This window comes from Colobus angolensis, unplaced genomic scaffold, assembly GCF_000951035.1.
Source record: "Colobus angolensis palliatus isolate OR3802 unplaced genomic scaffold, Cang.pa_1.0 Scaffold306, whole genome shotgun sequence".
Classification (NCBI taxonomy): domain Eukaryota; kingdom Metazoa; phylum Chordata; class Mammalia; order Primates; family Cercopithecidae; genus Colobus; species Colobus angolensis.
In genome coordinates this window covers 776350-787482 of record NW_012116333.1, presented here as the reverse complement: position 1 = coordinate 787482, position 11133 = coordinate 776350, and positions in this window count along the sequence as shown.

Genomic DNA, 11133 nt, shown 5'->3' with positions numbered 1-11133 from the left:
AGAAGTTTGCTTTGGAAAAGAATGGTTATCATCTTCAAAAAAAAAAAAAAAGGAAAAAAGGGGGGGTGGAATTTATGTAAAAGGAGCATTATATGGTAAATTCTTGTCCTGAAATAAAGTAATTGGTTATTTAAAGAAAGAAATATTTGTAATATGTCAGAAAGTTGAAGCATGTCAAAGAATTGCCTGCAAAAGTCATGAAAGAGAAAAATGTTATAAAAAAAAGAGTTTTTGCAAGAAATGTTGTGTAATTTAAAAGTAAGTAGGCCTCCTGAATGTAAAATGAAAAAAAACACAAAAAACAGTTTATGTGCAAGGTTTATAAGGAAAGTAAAATATAACTTTGCTAAAAGAATTATAAGGAAGCATAAGAATACAAATGTTTACCTATATTAAAAGGTTAAAAATATGTGTATTTTGTTTTAAAGGTTTAATCAAGTTTTAAAATGTTAATTGGAAAGAAAATTCTGTGTGTAAACATTGGCTAAAGTTAAAGAGGTATCATCCAGTTTTTCTGTAAACTGGACATTAAAATAAAAGCATAGCAGGTTTTTCTTAAGCACCAACCTGCTTTTCAGCAAAAATTATAAAAGGTTAAAAAGAATCTATAAAATCTTACCTTATGATCAAACATTAAAAATTGGATAAATATGTCTACAAGGTTTTATTAAAATTGGTTTAACATTAATAACACACTAATATAAAGGTAAAATTTAGCTTATCTGGTATAAAAATCATACAAAAAGTATTGTTAAATGTAAAATGGTATTTGGCTTTCTTTGGTTTAAAAACTAGTAAAAATAGGTGCTAAAGGAAAGTTCTCAGTAAAAAAGCACTAAGGACTATAAAGTCCACTGCCAAGGTCCCCCCATTTAAAATAAAAGGTCAATTTCTTAACAATTAAATACTTGGTTTATCTTCCACTTTCCTTTCCCTCAAAAACTACAAGTCTTTTAGCACATGTACCACCCCTAGAATTTCCGGTAAACCAGCACCAGCCTGAAGATCACGTTCTCATCAAAGGGTGGAAAGAAGAAAAACTCAAGCCAGCCTGGGAAGGACCCTACCTTGTGCTGCTAACCACCAAGACTGCTGTTTGTACAGCAAAAAAGGATGGACTCATCACACCGGAGTCAAGAAAGTGCCACCTCCTCCAGAGTCATGGGCCATAGTCTCAGGGGAAAACCCTACCAAGCTAAAGCTAAGAAAAATTTAACTCTTTTCATCTATTCTACTACTCTTTCTTCTTTCCTCATTCTATTGCTGACCGTCTATTATTAACATAACCAAGTCAATTTTGCCTCAAACTATTGCATTTAATGCTTGCCTTATTATACCCTGTGAAGACTTGCCAAGTCAAAGACAGCTTTCTACTTCAGAAAAGTACTTCTGTCCCTCCTGACTGTCCTCAGACTGGGCATTAGTAAACTAGGACCATTTAATCTGGGGAGATTTCAATAAAGACCCCAGTGCCAACCAGGAGTCTTGCCCCCAATGTGGAGCTTTTATGCTGTAGTTGGTCTAACATTCTGTGGACCACTAAAGAGCAAGGATAAATTGCCCCAAGCAGTTTTTGTAATTTCCTAAAATCATACATTCATTTTACTAGAGGATCATAGAAATTAAAGACTTAAAACAAATTTTAGCAATTAAGAGAGGATACCAAGATGCAAATGCCTGGTTAAAATGGATCAAATATTCCATCTGCACGTTAAATAAAAGCAATTGTTATGCTTGTGCACATGGCAGACCAGAGGTCCAGATTGTCCCCTTTCCACTAAGGTGGTCCTCCAGTTGACCAGGCATAGGCTGCATGGTAACTCTTTTCCAGGATTCTACATCCTGGAGTAATAAGTCATGCCAAGCTCTCTCTGCTATATCCCAAGGTCTGCCACCCTGCAGGTCAACCCCCGAGGGCCATCCAGTTTCCGTCTCCCAACACTAAGTTCACTTTGTGTCTCTCATGACAGGGAGGAAACTTAGCATTCCTTGGAGACCTGAAGGGATGCGATAAGGTTAAGAATTTTCAAGAGCTTATCAATCAGTCAGCCCTTGTTCATCACTGAGCGGATACATGGTGGTATTTTGGTGGACCTTTACTGGGCACTCTGCCAAATAACTAGAGTGGCACTTGTGCTTTAGTCCATTTGGCTATCCCTTTCACCCTGGCATTTCATCAACCAGAGGGAGAAAAAAATAAGACATTGTAAAGTGAGAGAAGCACCTTATGGGTCTTTCAATTCTCGCATCTATTTAGATGCAACTGGACTCCTGAAAGGAATACCAGATCAATTTAAAGCTTGAAATCAAATAGCTACAGGATTTAAGTCAATATTTTAGTGGGCAACAGTCAATAAAAATGTAGATTAGATAAACTACATCTATTAAAACCAACGGCAGCAAGCTTTTCATGAGTTAAAACAAACAAACAAACAAACAAAAACTCATGTCGGCCCCAGCCCTGGGGCTACCTGACCTGACAAAACCCTTTACAACCTATGTATCAAAAAGAGAAAAAATGGCAGTTGGAGTTTTAACCCAGACCGTAGGGTCCTGGCCAAGGCCAGTGGCCTATCTCTCAAAACAACCAGACGGGGTTTCCAAAGCCTGACCCCCATATCTAAGGGCCCTGGCAGCAATAGCCCTGTTAGCACAAGAAGCAGATAAGCTAACTCTTGGGCAAAACATAAATGTAAAGTCCCCCCATGCTGTGGTGACTTTAATAAATACCAAAGGACATCATTAGCTAATGAATGTTAGAGTAACTAGATACCAAAGCTTGCTCTGAAAATCCTCCCATAACCATTGAAGTTTACAACACCCTAAACCCCACCACCCTGCTCCCAGTATCAGAGAGCCCAGTTGAACATAATTGTGTAAAACTATTGGACTCAGTTTATTCTAGTGGGCCCAACCTCCAAGACCATCCTTAAACGTCAGTAGACTGGGAGCTGTACATGGATGGGAGCAGCTTCGCCAACCCCTGCAAAGTGATTCTGAAGAAGATGACAAGCCCTGCTACAGTCACACCTGAAAGCTGACTGGTCCATGCATGGCCAAAGCATGAGGAAACTCATCGCAGGACTCATTTTCCTTAAAATCTGGACTTGTACAGTAAGGACTTCAACTGACCTTCCTCAGACTGAGGGCTGTTCCCAGTGTATACATCAAGTCACTGAGATAGGACAAAAGGTTGCTACGGTCCTATTATTTTATGGTTATTACATGTGTACTGGAACTCTAAAAAAAAGAGAAAAGCTTGTTTGTATAATGTTATTCTATACAAGGTATGTAGCCCAGGAAATGACCAACATGATGTGTATTATGACCCATCTGAGCCTCCCATGACCACAGTTTTTAAAATAAGATTAAGAACTGAAGACTGGTGGGCATTCATAAACAATATGAGTAAAGTTAGCCAAAAAAAAAAAAAAAAGAGGTGCCCAAACAAGTCACCTTGAAATTTGATGCCTGTGCTGTCATTAATAATAATAAGTTAGAAACAGGATGTGGTTCTCTTAATTAAGAAAGAGGCTATATGGCAGAAAATACATACATTTATCATAAATTAAGACTTTGCAAAAATAAATGTGGATACTGGTCTTGTGTCGTTTAGGCTACTTGGATAAAAAATGAAAATATCCTGTCCACCTTTGGCAAGGGAAAAGTGGCCCTTCCTGTACCAGTGGTCAGTGTAACCCCTTAGAACTAGTAATAACAAACCCCCTTAATCCTCACTAAAAAAAGGAGAATGTGTAGCCCTAGAAACTGAGGGAGCTGGACTGGATCTTCAAGTAAATATCATGGTTTGAGGAAAAGTTTATAAATGCTCTCCTGAGCTGGTATTTCAAACCTTCTATGATGAACTGAATGTGCCAGTACCAGAAATTCCAGGAAAAACAAGAAATTTGTTTTTGCAATTAGTGGAGCCTATAACCCAGTCTCTCAATGTCACTTCATGTTACGTATATGGAGGAACTGCAATAAGAGATCAATGGCCATAGGAAACCTGAGAATTGGTACCTACAGACCCAGTTCCTGATGAATTCCTGGCTCAAAAAAAAAAAAAGTCACCCTGATAATTTCTAGGTCCTAAAAGCCTCAATCATTAGACAGTACTGCATAGCAAGAGCCGGGAAGGACTTCACCCTTCCTGTAGGAAGAGTCAGCTGCCTTAGGCAAAAACTGTATAATCATACTACAAAAATAGCCACCTAGTGAAGTTTTAACCATACTAAGAAAAATCCATTTAGTAAATTCCCAAAGTTGCAAACTGTGTAGACCCACCTGGAGTCCCACCAGGACTGGACAGCCACCACTGGATTATACTGGATATGTAGGCATAGACCTTACACCAAATTACCTGACCAGTGGGCAGGTAATTGTGTTATTGGCGTTATTAAACCACCTTTCTTCCTGCCGATAAAGACAGGCGAACTACTGGGCTCCCCTGTCTGTGCTTCCTGTGAAAAGAGAAGAATAGCTATAAAAAAAAAATAAAGATAATAAATAGCCCCCTGAGAGAATCATACAATATTATAGGCCTGCTACTTAGGCACAAGACAGCTCATTAGGATACCGGACCCCCATTTACATGCTCAACCGAATCATACAGCTACAAGCTGTCTTAAAATTAATCACTAATAAGACCAGCAGAGCCTTGACTATTCTGGCCTGGCAAGAAACTGAGATGAGAAATGCTATCTATCAAAATAGATTGACTCTTGACTACTTGCTAGCAGCTAAAAGAGAAGTCTGTAGAAAATTTAACCTTACCAATTGTTGCCTGCACATAGATGATCAGGGGCAAGTAGTTGAAGATATAGTTAAAAACATGACGAAACTGGCACATGTTCCTGTACAAGTGTGGCACGGATTTGACACTGAGGCCATGTTTTAAAATGGTTCCTAGTGCTAGGAGGATTTAAAGAGTTATAATAAAAATTGTAATAGTAATAGGAACCTGCTTACTGATGTGTTATTTACTACCTGTACTTATTCAAATGGTAAAAGGTTTCATTGCTAGTCTAGTTCACCAGAATGCTTCAGCACAAGTGTACTACATAAATCACTGTCAATCTGTCATGCAGGAAGACATAGATAGTGAAGATGAAAGTGAGAACGCCCACTAATAAAATGAATGAGAGTCTCAGCGGGGGGGAATAAGGGAGGAGACCATCCCTCATATTGTCTTATGCCCAATTTCTCCCTCCAAGGAAGAAAGTAAAAACTAAAAGGCAGAAATGAAATCCACAGGCAGACAGCCTGGTGCTGTGCCCTGGGCCTGGTAGTTAAAGATCGACCCCTGACCTAACCGGTTATGTTATCTATAGATTCCAGACATTGTATGGAAAAGCACTGTGAAAATTCCTGTCCTGTTCTGTCTCATTCTGATTACTGGAACATACAGCTCCCAGTCACGTACCCCCTGCTCGCTCAATCGATCGTGACCCTCTCATGTGGACTCCCTTAGAGTTGTAAGTCCTTAAAAGGGACAGGAATTGCTCACTTGGGGAGCTCAGCTCTTGAGACAGGAGGCTTGCCGATGCTCCCGGCTGAATAAACCCCTTCCTCCTTTAACTCGGTGTCTGAGGAGTTTTGTATGTGGCTCATCCTGCTACAGCTGAGGTGGGAGAATCGCTTGAACCTGGGAGGCAGAGGTTTCAGTGAGCTGAGACTGTGTCACTGCACTTGAGGCTGGGTGACAGAGAGAGTTTGCATCTCAGAAAAAAGAGGGATGCCAAATCAAACATAAAAATTACAGAAGTCTATCATAGGATATCTGGGCATGGTGGCTTACGCCTGTAATCCCAGCACTTTGGGAGGCTGAGGCAGGTGGATCATGTGGTAACAGGAGATCAAGAGTATCCTGCCCAACCATGGTGAAACCCTGTCTCTACTAAAAATACAAAAATTAGCCAGGCATGGTGGTGGGCGCCTTTGTCCCAGCTACTTGAGAGACTAAGGCAGAAGAATCACTTGAACCCAGGAGGCAGAGGTTGCAGTGAGCCGAGATTGCATCACTGCACCCCAGCCTGGGCAACAAGAGCGAAAACTGTCTCAGAAAAAAAACAAAAAAGAAATCTGTTGGAGGATTATATGAGGAGACCAATTTTATTTATATAGGAACTACCTGTCTTTTGACTAGGTCTCTGAGCTCTGGGCAGAGCCCACACTGAATCCTGGGTCTCCAAAAAGGGAGAATTATTTTGACGCTAGACGATGTGATGCTTTCACAGTGCACTTAAAAAGTTTTTTAAATGAAGACACTTCTAATGTCTAAACTACACTCTTCCTTAAAAACCAGAGTAGGCTTTGGTACAATAACTCTTTTAGTCAATAAGTCAGGTAACACAATAACAAAGCAAGCAGTTTAAGAGCTGAGATGAACTTGTCTATTTATACTCTTGGGGTTTCATAAGTTTCTCCCCAAAAGGGGGTCTGATGCCTTCTCTGCTTTCTTGAAGGAAAGCCAGGTTATTATAAACAATAATATTTTAGGTTCCTAATGCAGCAGAGGGTGCAAGAGAAAGGAGAGACAGCAGAAGTAAGTGGAAAAAAACCAGAATTCAGTCAACTGAGAAAAAAAATTCTTTAACTAAAAAAGAGAGAGAGTGAGACAAGGTCCTGGGAGAAAAAAAAATATATGTGAAGGCCTTTTCAATACAAATACACACACGCATACACACACACACACGCACAAACACACACACACACACACACATGCACACATCTTGGAGTTAGCTTTTAGTTAAGCTGACTTTTCATCATTGAGCTCCTTTAAAAAAACTTTTTAAATCTCATTACCATAATTCAGCTAGAACAAATTGCTGCTATTTCAGAAGTACCAAGTATCAAACCAGAAATGGCTTGATTTAGGAACCACACCCAAGCTGTCATGGTGGAAAAAAAGAAGCCAGAGCCCTTAGCTATGGAACTGCAGTGTGGGGTGACAGCTATTGCTCTTTCAGTTTGGCCTGGCTAGCAAAAAGGTGGCCTTGTTATGTAAATAAAGCCCCTTAAGTAGTCAAAATAAAAAATCTTTCCTGTTTTTTTTTCTTATTTTTTTTTCCTTTTTTTGGATATTTTTCTCCCCCACCACAGTGTAGGAATTTAGCCACTTCAGAGGTCTTGTTCCCCATAATTTGGAAGTTTCCTCTGGGTTTGATCAAGTTGGATAGAGTTGATCAATCCCAATGGGAAAAAGATGAAACAACAACAAAAACAAAAACAACAACAACAAAAACAATTAAACAAAACAAAGATGGCACAACTTATCCAACTACTGAATGCTCCCATGGTAAAGAGACATTAAAACCAACTGGTTGTTAATCTTAACTTTAGCCAAGACGAATCCCAATTCAATTACCCATCCTTAGGTAAGGGATGGGTCTCAGGCTGAAGGCTGCTCTCTACCATCCTAGAAGCAGGAAAAAACTCAAATTTGTCTTACCTATTGGAAGCAAGCTCAAACTCCATAAAGGAGTTACCTGCATTTCATCATTATCAAAGCAGGAAAAACTTGCCTTTCTTGTGTTGGAAGCTAGTAAAACTCCAACAAAAGGAGTTGTACAGCAAAATAAACTTTAGATCTTGATCAAATTTTAAAAGATCAGTGACTCTCTGGAAGGGGTGCTTCCAGGCCTCAGCAAATTGTCCTGTTGGTTTGAGCCATAAAGATAGTTCAAGCTGATACTGAGCACTGATAGGAGATTTGTCAAAGTTCAGGGGGGCCTCCACCCAGAATCTCTTCATGATTGCCAAAATGTTAGCCTTGAATATCTGAGATAAGTCTCAGTTAATTTGGAAAGTTTATTTTGCCAAGGTTGAGGATGCACGTCTGTGATACAGCCTCAGGAGGTCCTGGTGACACGTGCCCAGGGTCATCCAGGCACAGCTTGGTTTTACACATTTTAGGGAGACATGAGACATCAATCAATATATGTAAGATATACATTGCTTCTATCAAGAAAGGTGGGACTGCTAAAGCAGTGAGAAGGCTTCCAGGTCACAGGTAGGTGAGAGACAAATGGTTGCATTCTTCTGAGTTTCTGATTAGCCTTTCCAAAAGAAGCAATCAGATATGCATTTATCTCAGTGAACAGAGGGATGACTTTGAATAGAATGGGAGGCAGATTTGCCCTAAGCAGGTTTCAGCTTGAATTTTCCCTTTAGCTTAGTGATTTTGGGGCCCCAAGATTTATTTTCCATTCACTATGTGTGTGCATGTGTGTGTGTATGTATATGTATATATATATGTGTGTGTATATATATACACACACAAACAAAATGAAAAATCTCATTAAGAACAGCAAGCAGTATGGTATTTTTAACTTGCCCTGTTCTATTCTCATCCGCTCCTCACTGGCTCCACTGCAGCCTTGAAAATTAACAGCCCACAATTACAGTGAAGACCAATAGCCTGGCAGCCACTGGAAAGACAGAATGGGGCTGGATTTCCTTCCAAGCCTCATCCCCAAAGAACTGTCATTTGACTTGGCTGCTGGTTTTCAGAAACATCACATTGCCAGGATGTCTTTATTTGTCCTAAGAGCTCACTTAATGCAAAAGCCTTTTCCCTGAGGGCATTTGTAAAAAACAGTTAAAGGGCTACTCTCAAGTGTAGGGCTGTGTACATGTTCAGTAAAGACCTGGGAATGCTCAAAGCTCTCACCTCTGACTGACCTTGAAGCTCTGGGCAAGCAGGAAGTGAAGGCTAAGGTAGAAATGTAAACTGCCTGGCTGAGAGTTGAAGAGTAGCCCCAGACTACAAAATTATTTCAGAAGGCTCATTAAACACTGAACAACAATAACAAACAGCAGAAACAACAGCAACAACAAATGGGGGTATAGAATCTGATTTCCAAAATTGTCACATTAGATCGGGGTCCCCAACCCTGTGGGCCATGGACTAGGTTCATGATCCTGGTGAGGAATTGGGCCACACAGCAGTAGGAGCAGTGAGCAAGCAAGCGAAGCTTCATCTGTATTTACAGCTATTCCCCATCACTCGCATTACTGCCTGAGCTTTACCTGCTGTCAGATCAATGGTGGCATTAGATTCTCATAGGAGCACCAACCTTTTCATGAACTGAACATGTGAGAGGTCTAGGTTGCACATGCTCCTTATGAGAATCTGATGCCTGATGATCTAATGCACTTCCCCTGCAATGTGTGCATCTGTCACTGTCTCCCATCATTCCCAGATGGGACGTCTAGTTGCAGAAAAACAAGCTCAGGGCTCCCACTGATTCTACATTATGGTGAGGCATATAATTATGACACATTACAATGTAATAATAATAGAAATAAAGGGCACAATAAATGTAATGTGCCTGTTCCAGGCGCAGTTGCTCATGCTCATAATTCCAGCACTTTGGGAGGCTGAGGTAGGTGGATCACCTGAGGTCAGGAGTTTGAGACCAGCCTGGCAAACATGGTGAAACCCCATCTCTACTAAAAATACAAAACCTAGCTAGGTGTGGTGGTGGATGCCTGTAATCCCAGTTACTAGGGAGGCTGAGGCAGGAGAATTACTTGAACCTGGGAGGCAGAGATTGCAGTGAGCCTAGATCACGCCATTGCACTACAGCCTGGGTGACAAGAGTGAGATTTCGTCTCAAAAAATAATAATAATATGAATAAATAAATAAATAAATAAAATGTGCTTGAATCATCCCAAAACCATCTCCCCTACACCCCTGGTACATGAAAAAATCATCTTCCATGAAACTGGTTCCTAGTGCCAAAAAAGTTGTGATGAACTAATTTACACTCCTATCAACAATGTTTTAACTTTTCCTGGCCAGGTGCAGTGGTTCACACCTGTAATCCCAGCACTTTGGGAGGCTGGGACAGGTAGATCACTGAGGTCAGGAATCACCAAGGTTGAGACCAGCCTGGCCAATGTGGCAAAACCTGGTCTCTACTAAAAACACAAAAATTAGCTGGGCATGGTAGCATATATCTGTAATCCCAGCTACTAGGGAGGTTGAGGCAAAATAATTGCTTAAATGAGGGAGGCAGAGGTTGCAGTGAGCCGAGATTGTGCCACTACACCCCAACCTGGGCGACAGAACAAGACTGTGTCTTAAACAAACAAACAAACAAAAAAAACCCAGTGCATAAGTGTTTATTTTTCTCCACAACCTCATCAGCATCTGTCATTTCTTGTTCATCTGTTATTTTTTGTAATAGCCATTCTGACTGGTGTGAGATGGCATCTCATTGTGGTTTTGATTTGCATTTCTCTAATGATCAATGATGTTGATCCTTTTCTTATATGCTTGTTGGCCACATGTATGTTGTATTAGGGTACTCTAGAGGGACAGAACTAACAGGATATATGTATATATGAAAGGGAGGTTATTAGGAGAAATGACTCACACGATCACAAAGTGAAGTCCCATGATAGGCTGTCAGCAAGCTGAGGAGCAAGGAAGGCAGTGGTGAATCAGTCCGAGTCCCAAAACCTCAAAAGTAGGGAAACTCATAGTGCAGCTTTCAGTCTGCAGTGGCCAAAGGCCCGAGAGACCCTGGCATAACACTGGTGTAAGTCCAAGAGTCCAAAAGCTGAAGAACTTGGAGTCTGATGTTCGAGGGCAGGAAGCATCTAGCATGGGAGAAACATGAAGGCTGGAAAACTCAGCAAGTGAAATCCTTCCACGTTCTTCTGCCTGTTTTATTCTTGCCACGCTGGCAGCTATTTAGATGGTGCCCACCCAGATTGAGGGTGGGTCTGCCTCTCCCAGTCCACTGACTCAAATGTTAATCTGGATTAGATGGTGCCCACCCAGATTGAGGGTGGGTCTGCCTCTCCCAGTCCACTGTCTCAAATGTTAATCTGCTTTGCCAACATTCTCACAGACACACCCAGGAAAAATCCTTTGCATCCTTCAGTCCATTTAAGTTGACACTGAATATTAACCATCACATATGTCTTCTTTTGAAAAGTGTCTGTTCATGTCCTTTGCTTACTTTTGAATGGGAACTTTTTTTTCTTGTAAATTTGTGTACATTCCTTATAGATGCTAGATATTAGACCTTTGTTGGATGGATAGTTTGCAAAAATTTTCTCCTGTTCTGTTGTTTTCTGTTTATTCTGTTGACAGTTTCTTTCACTGTGCAGACATT